At 46.4% G+C, this 16,707-nt stretch overlaps 1 protein-coding gene and 1 pseudogene across 1 annotated transcript in view; both read right to left on the bottom strand.

The window, feature by feature from the left end:
* Nucleotides 1-16,707, bottom strand: part of LOC127654640 (vang-like protein 1) — a 57,400-nt gene that overhangs the window by 39,341 nt on the left and 1,352 nt on the right. The gene's annotated exons all lie outside the window — the stretch shown is intronic.
* LOC127654593 (uncharacterized) lies at nucleotides 218-3,011 on the bottom strand (annotated as a pseudogene).

Here is a 16,707-nt window from a genome sequence, read left to right as displayed (position 1 = left end):
TCCTAATGGCTGATGACTGGTGAAAATATTAAGACAATGTGTAAGATGATGCCACAAGTGTACAGTGGTGGACAGTAAAAAAGTATTTTTATTATAGGCTTCTTAAGTATATTTTTCAGATATCTGTAATTTATCAGAGTATTTTTATTTTACAAAAATGTTACTTTTACATTTATCCAGAATCCAGAATCGGTCTGTCTTCGCCGGCCAAAGGTGGTCAGCGCAGACCACAACGATCTGCCCAGGTCTGTCGGTCCTGGGTGAGTCCCATCCAATTGTGTCCCAGATCTTGTCGTAGCGAGTCGCGCCATCGTGTTGCAGGGCGCCCGCGTGGCCGCTTGATGTCGATCGGCAACCAGACGGTGACTTCGCGTGTCCATCTTTCGTCCGTCCGCCGCATCAGGTGCCCAGCCCAGCGCTTCTTGGCCTTGTTGGCCAGGTCCACCGCATCGGCCACCCTGGTCATGGCCCGCAGCTGCTCGTTGCGGACGTGGTCGATCCTTTTAACCCCGACCATGCGCCGCTCGATTGCGCGTTCAGTCACGGCCAGCTTTTGTCGGTCGACCGCCGTTGTTGCCCAGGTCTTGGCCCCGTAGAGCATGGCCGGCAGGACGGTGCTGTTGAATAGGGCGGCCCTGATGTCCGGGTCGATGGCTCTGTTGGTGGCCGTCTCGGCAATTGAGCCAAAGCTGACCCAGGCGGCTCGGCGTCGTCGTGCCAGTTCTCGACCAATCTTGTGGTCGGTAGTCAGCTCCTGGCCCAAGTAGATGTATCTATCGACTTGCTGGAGCTGGTGCTGGCCGACATGAAGGGTAGTGTCAGCCACCTGGTCGTTGCGCATCCACTTGGTTTTTGCCAGATTGATTTTGAGGCCGCACCGAGCGCCAGCCTGGTTGAGCTGGTCGAGCCGCTGCTGTACATTGACTGCCGAGCAGCCTATCAGCACGATGTCGTCGGCAAAGCGCAGGTGATTGAGCCAGCGGCCGTTGATCTTGATGCCGACCTCGTCCCAGTTGAGCTGCCAGAAAATTTGCTCGAGGCAGGCGGTGAAAAGCTTGGGCGAGATGGTGTCGCCCTGCTTGACACCGCGGCCGACCTCGATGTTAAGCGGTCGGTCGAACAGGGTGATGGTAGTGGCACAGTTGCTGTTCAGCTCCTGCAGCAGGGCCACATGCTCATCTCCGATGCCTTGTTGTTGGAGGGCGAGCAGCACGGCGTTGATCTCGACCGAGTCGAAGGCCTTCTCGTAGTCGACGAAGGCCAGGACCAGCGGCATCTTATACTCCCTGGCCCGCTCGAGCAGCTGGTTCAGTACCTGCACATGGTCCATGGTGCTAAAGCCAGATCTAAATCCGGCCTGCTCGACGGGCTGCTGTTCGTCCAGCTGCTTGGCCAACCGGTTGAGCAGCACCTTAGTGAAGATCTTATACACGGCCGACAGTAGTGTGATCGGCCGGTAGTTGCTGAGCAGCTCGCGGTCGCCCTTCTTGAACAGCAGTACTGTCTTGGCCGTCTTCCACTGTTTGGGGATTTGGCATTGTGCCATGTAGCTGCTGAATCGGGCTGCCATGGCTGTCCAAAGTGAGTGGCCGCCGGCCTTAAGCAGGTCGATCTCAACGCCATCCAGGCCGGGCGCCCGGTCCGCCTGTGCCTGCGCGACTGCATGTCGGACCTCGCATTCCAGCACTGGCAGGATGGGCGGCAGCTGGTCAAGCTGAAGGTTAGGTGGGGGGACGGGGACCTTGCTGGCGAACAGGTCACTGTAGAAGCGCCTGCACTCGGCCTCAATGCCGGACCGAGTCCTGGTCGTCCGCCCGTCGGCCGTCTTCAGTGCTGGTATCTGGCCGCGCTGCTGCTGCATCGCCCGCCTGCACTTTTTCAGGCTCCTCGGCTGTCGCCAGCAGGCGCCACTGTCTGTACTGGTCGAGGTCGGTCTTGAGCTGCTGCCGGATCTGCTTGCACAGCAGGCCGTACTCGACGTGTGTGGGTCCGTCAGCGCGCATCTGCCGCCACCTCTGCAACAGGGCCTTGGTGGCGTCCGAAATTCGGCTGGCCCGGCTGTTGGTGGGCACTGTAGCTGCATCGCGGCTTGACTTGAGCAGGCCTATAAAGTGGTCGTAGTCCAGGTCAATGTCGGCTTCAAGCTGGGCCCAGTTGGTGTGGTCGATCAGAGTGTGGAAGACGGCTAGGTCAGTGGTGGCCGGCTGCTTTGCCCGGTTGCTGGCTGCCAGTGCGCGCTTTTCGGTCCTGCCGTCGATGACCAGCTTGGCCCTTACCGGCTGATGGTCGCTGCCCGTGTGAAAGAACTTGCGGCCGATGACAGCGACGTCCTGCAGGATGCGGCGGTGGCTGCAGAGGACGTAGTCGATCTCGTTGGTTGTTTCTCCATTGGGAGTCATCCATGTCCATCGGCGGCCGGGGCGCTTCTTGAACAGACTGTTGCCGATGAACAGCCGGTTGGTCTCGGCCATTGCAACCAGTCGCTCGCCCGGTCCGTTCCTGTTGCCGCTGCCGAACGGGCCGACAAAGCGCTCGCCATCCAACCCCTTGCCCACCTTGGCGTTGAAGTCGCCCATCAGGACGAGGTAGGTGGCACAGGGGGGAAGTGGCTGCCTCGACGGCCTCATAGAACTGCTCAAGCACATCCTTATCTTGCTCGGCCGCAGCCGCTGCTGTTGGTGCATATGTCTGCACGATCCGGATGGTGGCTTTGTTGTGTAGGTGCAGGGTGAGCACGCCGACTCGGGGTTGGTCACGTCGACCAGGTCAATCATCGGCGACCATCGTTTGGATACAATGAAGCCGACGCCACCAACAGGCCGCGTCTCTTCCCTGGCACCCAAGATGACCGTCCTGCCGTCGTCGCGGCGCACGTGCAGCGGCTCCCGGCACTTGGTCTCGCACAGCCCGAGCACGTCGCAGCAGATGCTGTTCAAGCCTTCCAGGATGGCAGCCAGGTTGGCCTCATTCGACACAGTCCTGGCGTTGAAGGTAGCAATGTCGAGCGCCATGGTGTTGGTAGTCCGGTCCTTTGGTCGGTATCCAGATGGCGGCCTGGTACCTGAGATTCTTAGCAGCCTCTCGTCCCTGGCCGGATCGCTCCACCGCCGTAGAACGGGCGCAGGGGCGTGCAGGGTACTGAGGCCCTTGTTTGTCGTTGTCGTTGCAGTTGGGTTCAGACCTCGGCTTGCAAGGCCACTAGGTCTGTGCCCTCGTCCTTAGCCAGGTGTCTGTCATCTTCTCAGCATGGCTGAACCTGCCAGGAATTGCTTCCCGCTGTACATCGACGACAGCCTCCTGTTTAACCCCCCGCCACGGTGAGGTGGACGAATAGGACTTGGGGGGTTTACATTTATATATTAATAAAACTGGCACAAATGAACTTGCTTGCTAGCAGTAATCTTATAAATACACTCTGGCCAACGCAAATGAGGTTGCAGGGTAATATAGGATATATAGAGAGAGCTATATAAAACAGATTATTAGAACTATTTCTATATATGTCAAATAATAAAATGAATAGCAAGTCTAAAGCATGTAACCAGATTTGTCTAGCTCTATTGCAATGTACAATCTCATCTGTTTAGCGTCATTACAACAATTCAGATTATTAAACACACGTTGACCTAGTAGGGCATGTTGTCCTAGAATTATTTAAACAGTAAAACAATTATGAAGAACAAAATGATTGATAAAATAGCAAATATGTACTAATTGGCAATTTACAAAGATAACAAAACATTGTTTGGCCAACAGATCATAAATAAATCATAAACAAATTAAAACACACAATCTGCACTGACCTGACATTTATGAAGAATTCTCATCCTATGTGGCTATCCTTATGAGGACTCTCCATAGACATAATGATTGTTATACTGTACAAACTATAGATCCTATACCCTAACTCGACCCCTAAGCCTAACCTCACAAAAAACATTCTCCATTTTTACATTTACATTTTCGTTTAGTATGCTTTTTAAGCAATTTGAATTAGAAATGTCTTCATAAACCACATTTATAGCATAATACCCTTGTAATTACCAGTTTATAAACTAAAAGAATGTCCTTGTAAACCACCCAAACCCGCCCACACACACACACACACACACACACACACATACAAACACACTGTTTTTTTGAATGGTAGTTTTTCTTATTTCTTACTTTTTCTTAATAAAAAGCTCTTAACTATCTGTGTGCCTGTGACCAATCTCTGCTTAAATGTATAAGAACAGGAGGATACAGCATATTGAAATGCAAAAAAATATTAAACAAAAACCTTAAAGGGATAGATCACTCAAAATTGAGAATTTCCTCTTCATTTACACACCTTCATCCCATCCCAGATGTGTATTATTTTATTTCTTTTGCAGAACACAAACAAAGATTTTTAGAAGAATAACTTAGCTCTGTAGGTCCATACAATTCAAATATATGGTGGCCAGAACTTTGAAGGTCCAAAAAACACTACATTACAGCATAAAAGTAATCCATATGACTGCAGTGGTTTAATCCATATCTTCAGAAGTGATATGATAGGTGTGAGTAAGAAACAGATCACTTTTTAAGTCCTTTTTTATTATAAATTCTCCTCCCTGCCCAGAAGGTTGTGATATGCACAAAGAATGTTAATTGCCAAAAACAAAAGAAAAATTAAGTGAAAGTGGAGATTTATAGTAAAAATTTACTTAAATATTGATCTCACTCACACTTATCATATCTCTTCTGAAGAAATGGATTTAACCACTGAAGTCATATGGATTACTTATATGATGACTTTATGTGCTCTTGGAGCCTTAAAGTTCTGCAAGTGTACAGTGTGACGCCATGCCAGTGATTGCAGCGCTTAGCCGCCATGGAAGTTTAAACTTTCCCCAAGCTTGTGAATTTCTGATCAGCGACTACAGTGCACTGTATCCCGTACACTGACAAAAGCAGCCAGCATTATTCCCATTTCGAATGCCCGCAATGAGAAATTTCTCACTTCAGAATCATATTAAAACATTGTGTTGTGTTGCTGTCTTCTGGAGAGAAGGACACCAGGCTTATGTGAATCTCAATTTGCAGAGAAACACTGGACACATTTGACTTTACTTTACCAGCAAAATGCTTTTGTGCTATGAAAAATCAGAAGAAAATGAATATCAAAATAAAGAGCCAAGAAAGAAAATTGCAAAGGGGAGAAATCATATGACATAACAACGATTTATTTCAATATTTATTTATAAATGAAAAGATATGTGACAAATTGCAGTTTAGTACTTTTGTTTTGTTTTTTCAATGGGAAAGCAGCTATAATGAACAAACGTCTATCGTTTGACTTGATTGTGTCATGATTAGCGTGTATTGCATTATAATGCATAGTCCATCACGTTACAGCGCAAAATAAACACCGAAATGAGATGACAGGATTTTTTCCAATTGTGCGTGTGCGTCAAGCGCGAGGAAGTACAATGAAGCTTCAAATCATTATCACGCTACATTTACATTTATGCATTTGCCAGACGATTTTATCCAAAGCGATTACAGTGCACTTATTACAGGGACAATCCCCCGGAGCAACCCAGAGTTAAGTGCCTTGCTCAAGGACACAATGGTGGTGGCTGTGGGGGTCAAACCAGCAACCTTCTGATTAACAGTTATGTGCTTTAACCCACTACACCACCACCAAAAAAAGAGTTACATTTTCTCACCCAAAACAAATCGTATCAGATGAGAAGGCGTGGATTAAACCACTTGAGTTGTATGGATCACCTTTATGCTGCATTTATGTCCTTTTTGGTGCTTGGACGTTTTGGGCCCCATTGACTTGCATTGTATGGATATAAACACATCATACATCTATGAAAAAATATTTGATCTGCTGAAGAAATAAAGTCATAAGTGTCTGAGATGTTATAAGGGTGAGTAAATAATAAGAGAATTATCATTTTTGGGTAAACTATTCCTTTAATGTGATGGTGGATGCAGTAACATACAGTGGATAATTTTAATATGAACATGGACAATGCAGTTTGAGCATACAGTCACAGTGTAATGCTAACTGGAGCAAGAGACTCCATGAAGGCTTGTACATTTAGCCATCAAAACTCAGATTTTCACAGCCATTACACCTACAGAGCCAAGACACATGAATACACACATAATTTGACTGAGAGACTCACTCAGCCAGCGAAGCCTTTAACATATGTTCAAAGCGCTGAGTAATGTGTATCATATACACACATGCAGAAACATGCATGCACACACACATACAACATTTTCACGTGTGCTTAGAGGCAGTCATGCTTGATCAAAGGCAGAACAATGGCATGTCTTCACCTCCTAAACAAGAATACAGGACAGGCAGAGAGACAGACAGAAACAGAGAGCAGAGAGAACGAGACTGGAAGGGGGAGGGACAGTAAGAGTCAAAGGAATCAAAGTAATGAAGGAAAAAATACTCTTTTTTTCAGAATGTTTGACATAGAAAAACAAGCACACAAACATTATCATAAAACTGACCAATATATTCAGTCATAGACTTCAAAGCTGCTTTATAATGTCTGAAATATAATATTTGCACTAATATCAAAAATTTGACAGATACCAAGTTATTTTAATGTCAATAATTTTAATGTCAATAACCGATTATATGGTTTTTCAAAATCCTATTTTACAATGCTTTGTTTTACAATATTAAAATTATTTACAGTACACGCCTGTTTTCCCCCATCATGCGCCAATCTTGAATTTAGTAAAATCAGGTATCAAGACATTATAGAGCCCTGATATTATCTGCGTTTAATTGTGGCTTAAACACATATGTCTATAATTTACAAAACATTAATATTGGCCAACATCGATATAGTCACCATCCTTTTGCAAACCTAACAAACAGTTTATATCCATTATAGTCATTTTGTTAATCTGAAGTTTATTATGGTAAACTGATCAAAACATTACTCAATGTTTAGAGCTCTGGTGCAAATGTATACTCCAAATACACTGAGCCGTGGTGTTCATGTCGGTGATGCAGGTTCGATTCTGGCCTATTGCTTCTTCATAAAAAGTGGTTTGGAATCTCCAAAAGAGGGCAGAGTTATTCCAGAAGGTGTGGGGTTACTCCAAAGGGGGCATTAGGTTAGGGGCTCCCTATATCTTTGCTGGTGGTTTAGAGCTCCCGCCCCTTTTTGGAGCTCTGCCTGCAGCTATATCCTTCTCCATATGGGCATGTGTGAGCTCCACTGGGTGAAATTTTCACAAAGGGGCGCCAAAAGCGAGCTATGGCACATTTATACACCCTAACCCAAACCCTAAACATAACATTTCTGGGGGAAAACATTTATGCTACAGGGGAAAATGCAACCTCCAAAACACGCTCTTCACTGTGAAAACACAATTACTTCTGGTTTCAACGGGAGATCCAAACCCAGGTCTTCCATACTGCTGAAGCAATATGCTTCTGGTCATGCCACAGGGAAAGGTAATCACACTGGAGCCGATGCAAATATGTCTGATTGGATATGGCACTTGTCCGTAAGTCAAAATCATGTGTACGTAATTGGATACTGGAACTCTTGGAAACAACTTCCTGTGTGGTCATGTTACAACACACACAGGCTCTTCAAAGGAGTTAACATCATGAATATGTAAATAGTATGTTTGTGTGTGTATATTGTGAAAGAGAAAAGGAAATTGAGGGAGACAACAAGAGATGAGAAAGAGAAGTCACAGAAGAGAAGTTACAGAGCCTCATCTCTTTAATTTGGGTGTTGAGGCCTGATGGAAATTAAATAATTGTGCTGGAAACTGTGGCAGCTCTGTATATAGGGATGCTCCGATCCAATACCTGGATTGGTATTGGCTCCGATACTGAAGCTTTTAGATGGATTGGGTCGGTCCGACGAGCCTGATCCAAATCCGATACTGTGTGTTAGTCGTATACATTAGTGTCAAGCTCCAAAAATGACATAAAAGAACCATAAAAACACAATTAAAGTAGTTCATATGACTACATTTTATTAAAAGCCACTTGTGCTATAGCTCTGTGAATCACAAAAGGCTGTATTTAATAAATAAACATATAAAATGCACGCACAGCTGCAGCGCGTTATAGCGGTGCGCAATATTTGAGAGCTACTCACAAACAACATCTCAGATGTAGATGCTCAAAAGTTCAGTTCACTTATAATTATTCTGAGTGTAGGTGAGTAGGGCTGGGACAACGCGTCGACGTCATCGATGAAAAATACGTCGACGCAAAATATGCGCATCGATTCGTCGGACCCAAAACAAAGATGGCGGCGCCAGCGAGTGGCTCCTCAGACTATCAGAAGTGCAAGGCGGCATGCACTCGTTCCTCTAAAGTATGGGAATTCTTGAATTTAAAAGGAAACAATTCCGTGATATGTCGTCTTTGCAAAATGGAGATGGCCTTCCATTCTAGCACCACGGCAATGCACCAGCACCTTAAGAGGCGCCACCCGGTTGCAGCTGCAGATGACAGAGCACCGTGAGTTTTTTTTTCAACTCCCCACTTTGCACTCGATGTTGGAGTAGGCTATAATACGTTGTCGACACCTAAAGTTTTCGCTTATAGCTATGAATGTCATGAAAAATACATGGAGGACACTGACAACGCGCTGACAGACAGGACCAAGCAGGTAACATTTAATAAAGTCTCAACTTTCAAATTTGGTCATTCAAAGAAAATTAAACCATAAATAGGCCTACTAATTTGTGGCTCTTTAATGTGTCGTGACAGATTGCCTCAGTTAAAGCTGCTCGTGAACCGATCATCTTTTCCTTGGTTAATTTATAGCATCAAATAGGCTAAACATGAATGTAGCCTACATCAGAAGGACAGTTGTTTTAACCGCGGAAAGATGTCAGTACAGTAGCCTACAATCCATTATTCAAATTCAAATCCACCGACGTTAATCTTCTCTCTCCTGACTACTTTGTCGGACAAAAATGGCGTATCATGATTGATTGATCAGATCGCCAGTCAATCAAACTCCCGGCAAATGCCACCCCCCCCCCCCGATGAAACCGGTATTACCGGTGTTGTCACAAGTCGATTAATCAAATCGAAATCGAATCGGACTGAAAAAATGAATCGTTAGATTAAACGATGCATCGGAAAAATAAATCGCTAGATTAATCGTTTAAAAAATAATCGTTTATCCCAGCCCTATAGGTGAGCAAGAAGGCAGACGAGGGGCGAGGATCTAAATGCAGCGAGACTTTATTTAAATAAATAGGCAACACGAAAAAACACGAACAAAGGAAACTTCCACAATGGGAGAAAGTAAAACAAAAACACGGAAGGTATACAAAGAGTTAACAGGCGGGGTAAACATCGACAGGAAACACGGAAAACAGGCATCCACATACATCAAAGACCGACAGGAGAATGGAGAAACAAACAGGGTTTAAATACACAGACACACTAATGACTAAACGACATACAGGTGAGAACAATGAAGTGCATGGGCAGTGATGAAGGCAGGGAACTATGGGAAATGTAGTGCATGACAATAGACAAGTGAAACACGGGGCGGACAACAAGGAAAACGTGACATGGAACGTGATCAGTGAAACAGAAAACACAGGACAGACAACAAGGGATCGTGACATAACCCCCCCTCAAAAGGACCGGATTCCAGACGGTCCTAAGAAACAAAAATATAGCAAAAATAAACAAATGTTCAAGGAGAGAGGGGCTAGAAAAGGGGGAAAACAGACAAACAGCACAAGGGACACAGAGACAGACCAAGGAGGCGCAAGGGACACAGAGACAGACCAAGGAGGCACAAGGGACACAGAGACAGACCAAGGAGGCACAAGGGGCAATTAGGCAGTCCATGGGGGCACAAGGGGCGGACAGGCAGACCAGGGAGGCCGAGAGGGCGGACAGGCAGTCCATGGGGGTATGAGACGGGGAACGGGTCAGATGGCCTGGGGGGTGTCCACCGGGTAGGGAAAGGTTTAGGAGGCCAGGGAGGTGTCGACCGGGCAGGGACAGGTTTAGGTGGTCTGGGAGGCGTCGACCAGGCAGGGACAGGTTTGGGAGGCCAAGGAGGTGTCGACCGGGCAGGGACAGGTTTAGGGAGTCTGGGAGGAGGAGTGGCCACTGGGGGAGCTGGCGGAGCTGCGTGAGACGGAGCCAAGGAGGACTTCTGAGGCGGAGCAGTCAAAGACTTGGGTGGCGGCCCCGAAGAAGGCGCAGGCAGGGCCGCAGGAGACCCTGGGGGTGGAGCAGAGGCAGGCAGAGCCGTGGGGTACACTGTGGGCTGAGCCGTAGAAGGCTTGGGAGGCAGCGCACTGGAAGGCGTAGGCGGAGCCGAGGGAGGAGATGGCGTAGAAGGCTCAGAAGGCGGAGCTGAGGGAGCCACTGGAGGTGGAGCCAAGAGAGGCTTGGGAGGTGGAGCCGAGGGAGGCTCAGGAGGCGGAGCTGAGGGAGGCGATGGCGTAGAAGGCTCAAAAGGCGGAGCTGGAGGAGCAGTCAAAGACTTGGGTGGCGGCCCCGAAGAAGGCGCAGGCAGGGCCGCAGGAGACCCTGGGGGTGGAGCAGAGGCAGGCAGAGCCGTGGGGTACACTGTGGGCTGAGCCGTAGAAGGCTTGGGAGGCGGCGCACTGGAAGGCGTAGGCGGAGCCGAGGGAGGAGATGGCGTAGAAGGCTCAGAAGGCGGAGCTGAGGGAGCCATTGGAGGTGGAGCCAAGAGAGGCTTGGGAGGTGGAGCCGAGGGAGGCTCTGAAGGCAGAGCTGAGGAAGGCTCAGGAGGCGGAGCCGAGGAAGGCTCGGGAGGCTCAGGAGACGGAGCCGTGGGGAGCTCTGGAGGCTCAGGAGACGGAACCGTGGGAGGTTCAGGAGGCAGAGCAGAGGGAGGCTCAGGAGGCAGAGCAGAGGGAGGCTCAGGAGGCAGAGCTGTGGTTGGCGGAACCATAGAAGGCTCCGTAGGCAGGGCCGAGGGAGGCTCCGGGGGCGGAGCCGTGGTTGACGGAGCCGGGGGAGGTTCAGGAGGCAGAGCTGAGGAAGGCTTCGGAGGCGGAGTCGAGGGAGGCCCTGGAGGCAGAGCCGAGGGAGGTTGTGGCGCCGTAGGAGGTTCTAGAGGCGGAGACCTGGAGGGCTCTGGAGGTGGAGCCGAGGGAGGTGGCGCCGTAGGATGCTCTAGAGGCGGAGCCCTAGAAGACTCTGGAGGCTCTGAAGGCGGAGCCGTAGGAGGCTCGGTAGGCAGAGCAGAGGGAGGCTCGGGAGGCAGAGCAGAGGGAGGCTCGGGAGGCAGAGCAGAGGGAGGCTCGGGAGGCAGAGCAGAGGGAGGCTCAGGAGGCAGAGCAGAGGGAGGCTTGGGGCGGAGCCGTAGGAGGCTCAGGAGGCGGAGCCCTGGGTGGCTCGGGAGACTTGAGAGACTCGAGAGGCTGAGCCCTGAGTGGCTCGAGAGGCGGAGCCCTGGGTGGCTCGAGAGACTCGCGAGGAGGAGCCCTGGGAGGCTCGAGAGACTTGAGAGGCGGAGCCCTGGGAGGCTCGAGAGGCGGAGCTCTTGGTGGCTCGAGAGACTTGAGAGGAGGAGCCCTGGGAGGCTCGAGAGGTGGAGCCCTGGGAGGCTCGAGAGACTTGAGAGACGGAGCCCTAGAAGGCTCGGGAGGAGGAGCCCTGGAAGACTCAGGAGGAGGAGCCCTGGAAGACTCAGGAGGAGGAGCCCTGGAAGACTCGGGAGGCTCGAGAGGAGGAGCCCTGGGAGGCTCAAGAGGCTTGAGAGGCAGAGCCCTGGAAGGCTCGGGAGGAGGAGCCCTGGAAGACTCGTGAGACTTGAGAGGCGTAGCCCTGGGAGGCTCTGGAGGCGGAGCCAAGGGAGGCATGTTCGAGGCTACTGGCGCTGGCTCTGGGACGGTCGAGGCTACTGGCACTGGCTGTTTGGCAGAGGTAGGCAGAAGCTGGAGGGCAGAGGCCTTTCCTTTTCTCCTCCTCCGGTCGGACGAGGCTGGCAACGCTGGCTCGCTGACCGTGGCTGGCGTGGGCTCAGGCTCGTTGACCGTGGCAGGCTTGAGCGCTGGCTCGCTGACCGTGGCAGGCGTGGGCGCTGGCTCGCTGACCGTGGCAGGTGTTGGCGCTGGCTCGCTGACTGTGACAGGCGTGGGCTCTGGCTCGTTGACCGTGGTAGGCGTGGGCGCTGGCTCCCTGACCGTGTCAGGCGTGGGTGCTGGCTCGAAAGCCGGAATCAAGAGGGGTGGTTCCTCGGCAGCAAGTTTCTCTACCACGAGACTCACATACTCCCTCCACATGTGCTCTCCGGGTTAAGGCACTTCCCTCCGCCGGCTTGATGGCAACCCGATCCAGTAGATGGATTTCAAGGAAGCGTCGTTGAACCTGGTGTAGATGGCGACAGTGGAGAAGAGATGTGAGTACTCGCGAATGGTCAACTCTGCCTGGGCCAGTTCGGTAAAAACCGCTGCTAGATCCATTTTTGGTCAGTCTTTCCGTTATGAGTGTAGGTGAGCAAGAAGGCAGACGAGGGGCGAGGATCTAAACGCAGCGAGGCTTTATTTAAATAAAAGGGCAACACGAAAAAACACGAACAAAGGAAACATCCACAATGGGAGAAAGTAAAACAAAAACACGGAAGGTATACGAAGAGTTAACAGGCGGGGTAAACATCGATGGGAAACACGGAAAACAGGCATCCACATACATCAAAGACCGACAGGGGAATGGAGAAACAAACAGGGTTTAAATACACAGACACACTAATGACTAAACGACATACAGGTGAGAACAATGAAGTGCATGGGCAGGGCACTATGGGAAATGTAGTGCATGACAATAGACAAGTGAAACACGGGGCAGACAACAAGGAAAACGTGATATGGAACGTGATCAGTGAAACAGAAAACACGGGACAGACAACAAGGGATCGTGACAATAATACGCACTTAGAACGGCACTTATTCAAATTTACCAGAATTTGAATAAGAAGCGAATTAAACTACTGTGAACTTGCCTACAATCAGACACACTTACAGGACTTCCTGGAGAGTTCAGAATGTCAAAATAAAAGTGTGAATGTTTAAAAGTTAAAGGTGAATGATTGAGATATATTTCTATATATTACTATTATAATATATTATAATTATTATCATTTGCTTACAAATGATAATAATATTTAGGTTGAATGGGTTCCAAAAAATAACTGTGAATTAAAAGATATATTATAACTAAATTGAACAAAAAAGAGATCTGAATCCTTTAAATTACAGATAGCCTACAAGTTGAAAAAAAGGCTTCTTTTCTACTGATGACTTATACTGGAATTACTGTTAATTTTGCTGCTACATTATCCAGTATACTAGTTCATAATAAAGTGTTTCTTAATAAGCTATACGTTTATATTGAAATAATGTGTAGTTAGAGGTTTGTGTTTCTTTACGTTTTAAAGAGCACACCCAATTAATTCCACACAATAATTTGTTCATTACGATCACAAAATTCTGGCCTGTTAATATTTCCTAGAATATCAAAATCCACAAAAGGTGGTAGATCCTTTTCATATTTGGCTCCTAAACGGTGGAATAGTCTCCCTAACACTGTTCAGGACTCAGACACACTCACTCAGATTAAGTCTAGACTAAAGGCATACACCTAATTTATCCTCCAACCCACAATTAGGCTGCTTTAGTTTAGTCTGACGGAACTAGAAACATTGATCATGATTTATACCTCTGCAATAAATTGAATGGCATCTATGCTTATATTATTCAATTTGTTTCCCTGTCTTAACCTCGGGACTCCTATCCTGAGGTCACAAGAACTGGCTGGATCCAGCACCATTCATGCTTCGTGTTGAATTCCACTGCTACATGTCGCTGAATGATGATGACTAAATGCAGCCGGTGCCAGCCAAACATCACTTCAGTCTATTATGATGGGCTTCAGAGGATTAACTGATGCCAACTCCAACCATAAGACATGGGATACTTCATATGCCATTGTCTGAACCTTGGATTTAGGATGGACCACACCGAACCTCACCGAAATTACCAGCCAGGTTGAACTGCGTTTCTCATCTCTGATCTCTGCCTGCATCACCTCGGTCTATTGATGGACTACGATCTTGAAATGGAATGCATAGACTAACAATTGCCAACAAAAGACTTCATCAGCCAATTAACAAGGGCAATTGCACCTATGTGAACTTCTGCAGTTAATCCAGGATGGACTTCAAAGACATTGGTCATTAATATTACAGTTCAAACAAAATCGATGTTTAAACCCTGACCCTTAACACTTACTTAGTTTAATAATTTTAAACCATGACTTTAACTATACATAAGTATATATTCATGATGTTAGCCAGAGGGGAACTGGCCCGCACAGTGAGTCTGGTTTCTCCCAAGGTTATTTTTCTCCATTAATCAACATCTTATGGAGTTTTGTGTTCCTTGCCACAGTCGCTTTCAGCTTGCTCACTGGGGTTATTAATACAATTATTATTTAATTACTTATTTTTAAAGACGATAAACAATTGTATTTTATCTAGTTACACAATGATGATTCATCGACATTATAGACATTAGTTTTATCGTCTGTTAATGCCTGATCTTCTGTAAAGCTGCTTTGAAACAATGTGTGTTGTGAAAGGCACTATTCAAATAAAACTGACTTGACTTGACAATAATGTAAAGATATTCTAAACTGATTATGCAAACAACAACAATGGCATCAGATTTTACATTGTAAAAATGTTTCTCAGGTAACTTAAAAAAATTTAAATCATGTGGTAACAAGTCAAAATGTTAAATTAAATTAAAAAATAAATCAACCTGACTACATTAGGTAGCAACAACACAAGTAATTTTTTATGGGTTAGATCAAGTAAATATTTACCACTAAAGTAACAATTGCAGATGAAAACTTTTTTCAGTGTATGTTCCTAATGCTTTTCATTCATGCAGCTCATTTGTGTGCATCCTCTGCTACACGCACCCTGAAGTAAATAGTTACATTGTTACTCTTGCCCTGTGATCCTGCCCTACACTCTGTATCTGAAAGTCTGCACACAACACATATTTATATTATGTATTCATCTTGAACAGCACATGCAAGCAAACCCGTTTTGTGCAATAACAGGTTCCATCTGAGCTCAACAAAATAGGACTGAAACTTGAACACTTCGAACTCTGAATGAATTATTAAACATTAAAATATGATAAAAGAAAAAGATTCAGGATACGCATGTAGCACACAGAAAGTGTGTATAAAGAGGATGATATTTTATAAATACATAACAGGAACCCCACAAAAAACAAAAAAACAATGATGAAGCCCTTTCCCTCTGCTTTGTTTTCAATAAAAAAAATGTTTTAGTGCATATGAGCGTAAAAGTTTTGTGTATGCATAATTCATGTGTTGTCAGATATAAACTGAAAGAGCTGTGCTGACAGAATAAAAGGCACCTTTTGCGAGTGTGTGTGTGTGTGTGTGTGTGTGTGTGTGTGTGTGTGTGTGTGTGTGTGTGTGTGTGTGTGTGTGTGTGTGTGTGTGTTTTCTGATGTGCAAAAGACATAACATGCCTTCCTAGCAAGAAAGACAGCCTCATTGCTTATTTCTGGAGCTTTAAGAGTGGGAATAACAAAACACATAACGGATGCTCTGTTGAAATATTCACATGTTAAGCTACAAATGTGCAACACCAACTCAAGTAAAGTTGAAATGCCCCCCCATCTTTTAGATGACCCTAAGTGCAACTGCATTATCTGGCCTCCATTAGCCTGCGGTAGCTTCCTACAGTGACCAAGAAGCACCAGGAAGTATAGAGATGGGAATTTAGGTCAGATGTGAGCAGCATGATTCTTCATATACTGGACAAAGTATTGCCCATGTTTGAGACAAGAGACGTTGTTTCAGTAAACTGTAGATAAACTTACAGCAGCTTAGAATGTCAATATATGTGTGTAAAATTAATCATCTTACTTCTGGAGATATGCTCTTCTTCAAGACTAAAAATTGACATGATAATAAATATTTTATTCACTTTCATGCCATTCCAGATGTGTGACTTTCTTTCTTCTGCTGAACACAAATGAAGGCTTTTAGAAGAATATCTCAGCTCTGTAGGTCATTTCAATGCAAGTGAATAGTGTCCAGACCTTTAAAGCTCCAAAAATCACATAAAGGCAGCACAAAGTAATCCATAAGACTCCAGTGGTTTAATATATGTCTTCTGAAGCAATGCAATCACTTTGGATGAGAAACAGATACATATTTCAATCCTTTCTTAATATAAATCTACAATTTCACTTTCAGAATTTGAAAGAACGTAAAAGTGAAAGTGGATATTTATGGTAAAAAAGGACTTAAACACTGATGTTTTCACCTACACCTATCTAATAGCTTCTGAAGATATGTATTTAACCACATGAGTGTTATTGATTACTTTTTGCTGCCTTTATGTGATTTTTGGAGCTTGAAGAAACACACATATCTGGGATGCATGAGAGTGAGTAAATAATAAATTTTTGGGTGAACTATCTCTTTAACTGTAAAGCTTGGTACTGATGATGGTAAACTCAAAGTAAGGGATATGCATAGGTACAGGGCCATAGCTAAAGGGGTGAAAGGTGGTAACAATTCTAGGGGCGCACAGGTCCAGAGGAGCCACAACAAACTTTGGACTGTATTTTTTAATATGAAAGGGTCCCAGAATACTATAGAGTCATGGGGCT

Source organism: Xyrauchen texanus, chromosome 14 (assembly GCF_025860055.1).
Source record: "Xyrauchen texanus isolate HMW12.3.18 chromosome 14, RBS_HiC_50CHRs, whole genome shotgun sequence".
NCBI lineage: Eukaryota > Metazoa > Chordata > Actinopteri > Cypriniformes > Catostomidae > Xyrauchen > Xyrauchen texanus.
This window is presented reverse-complemented; position numbering and strand designations above follow the sequence as displayed.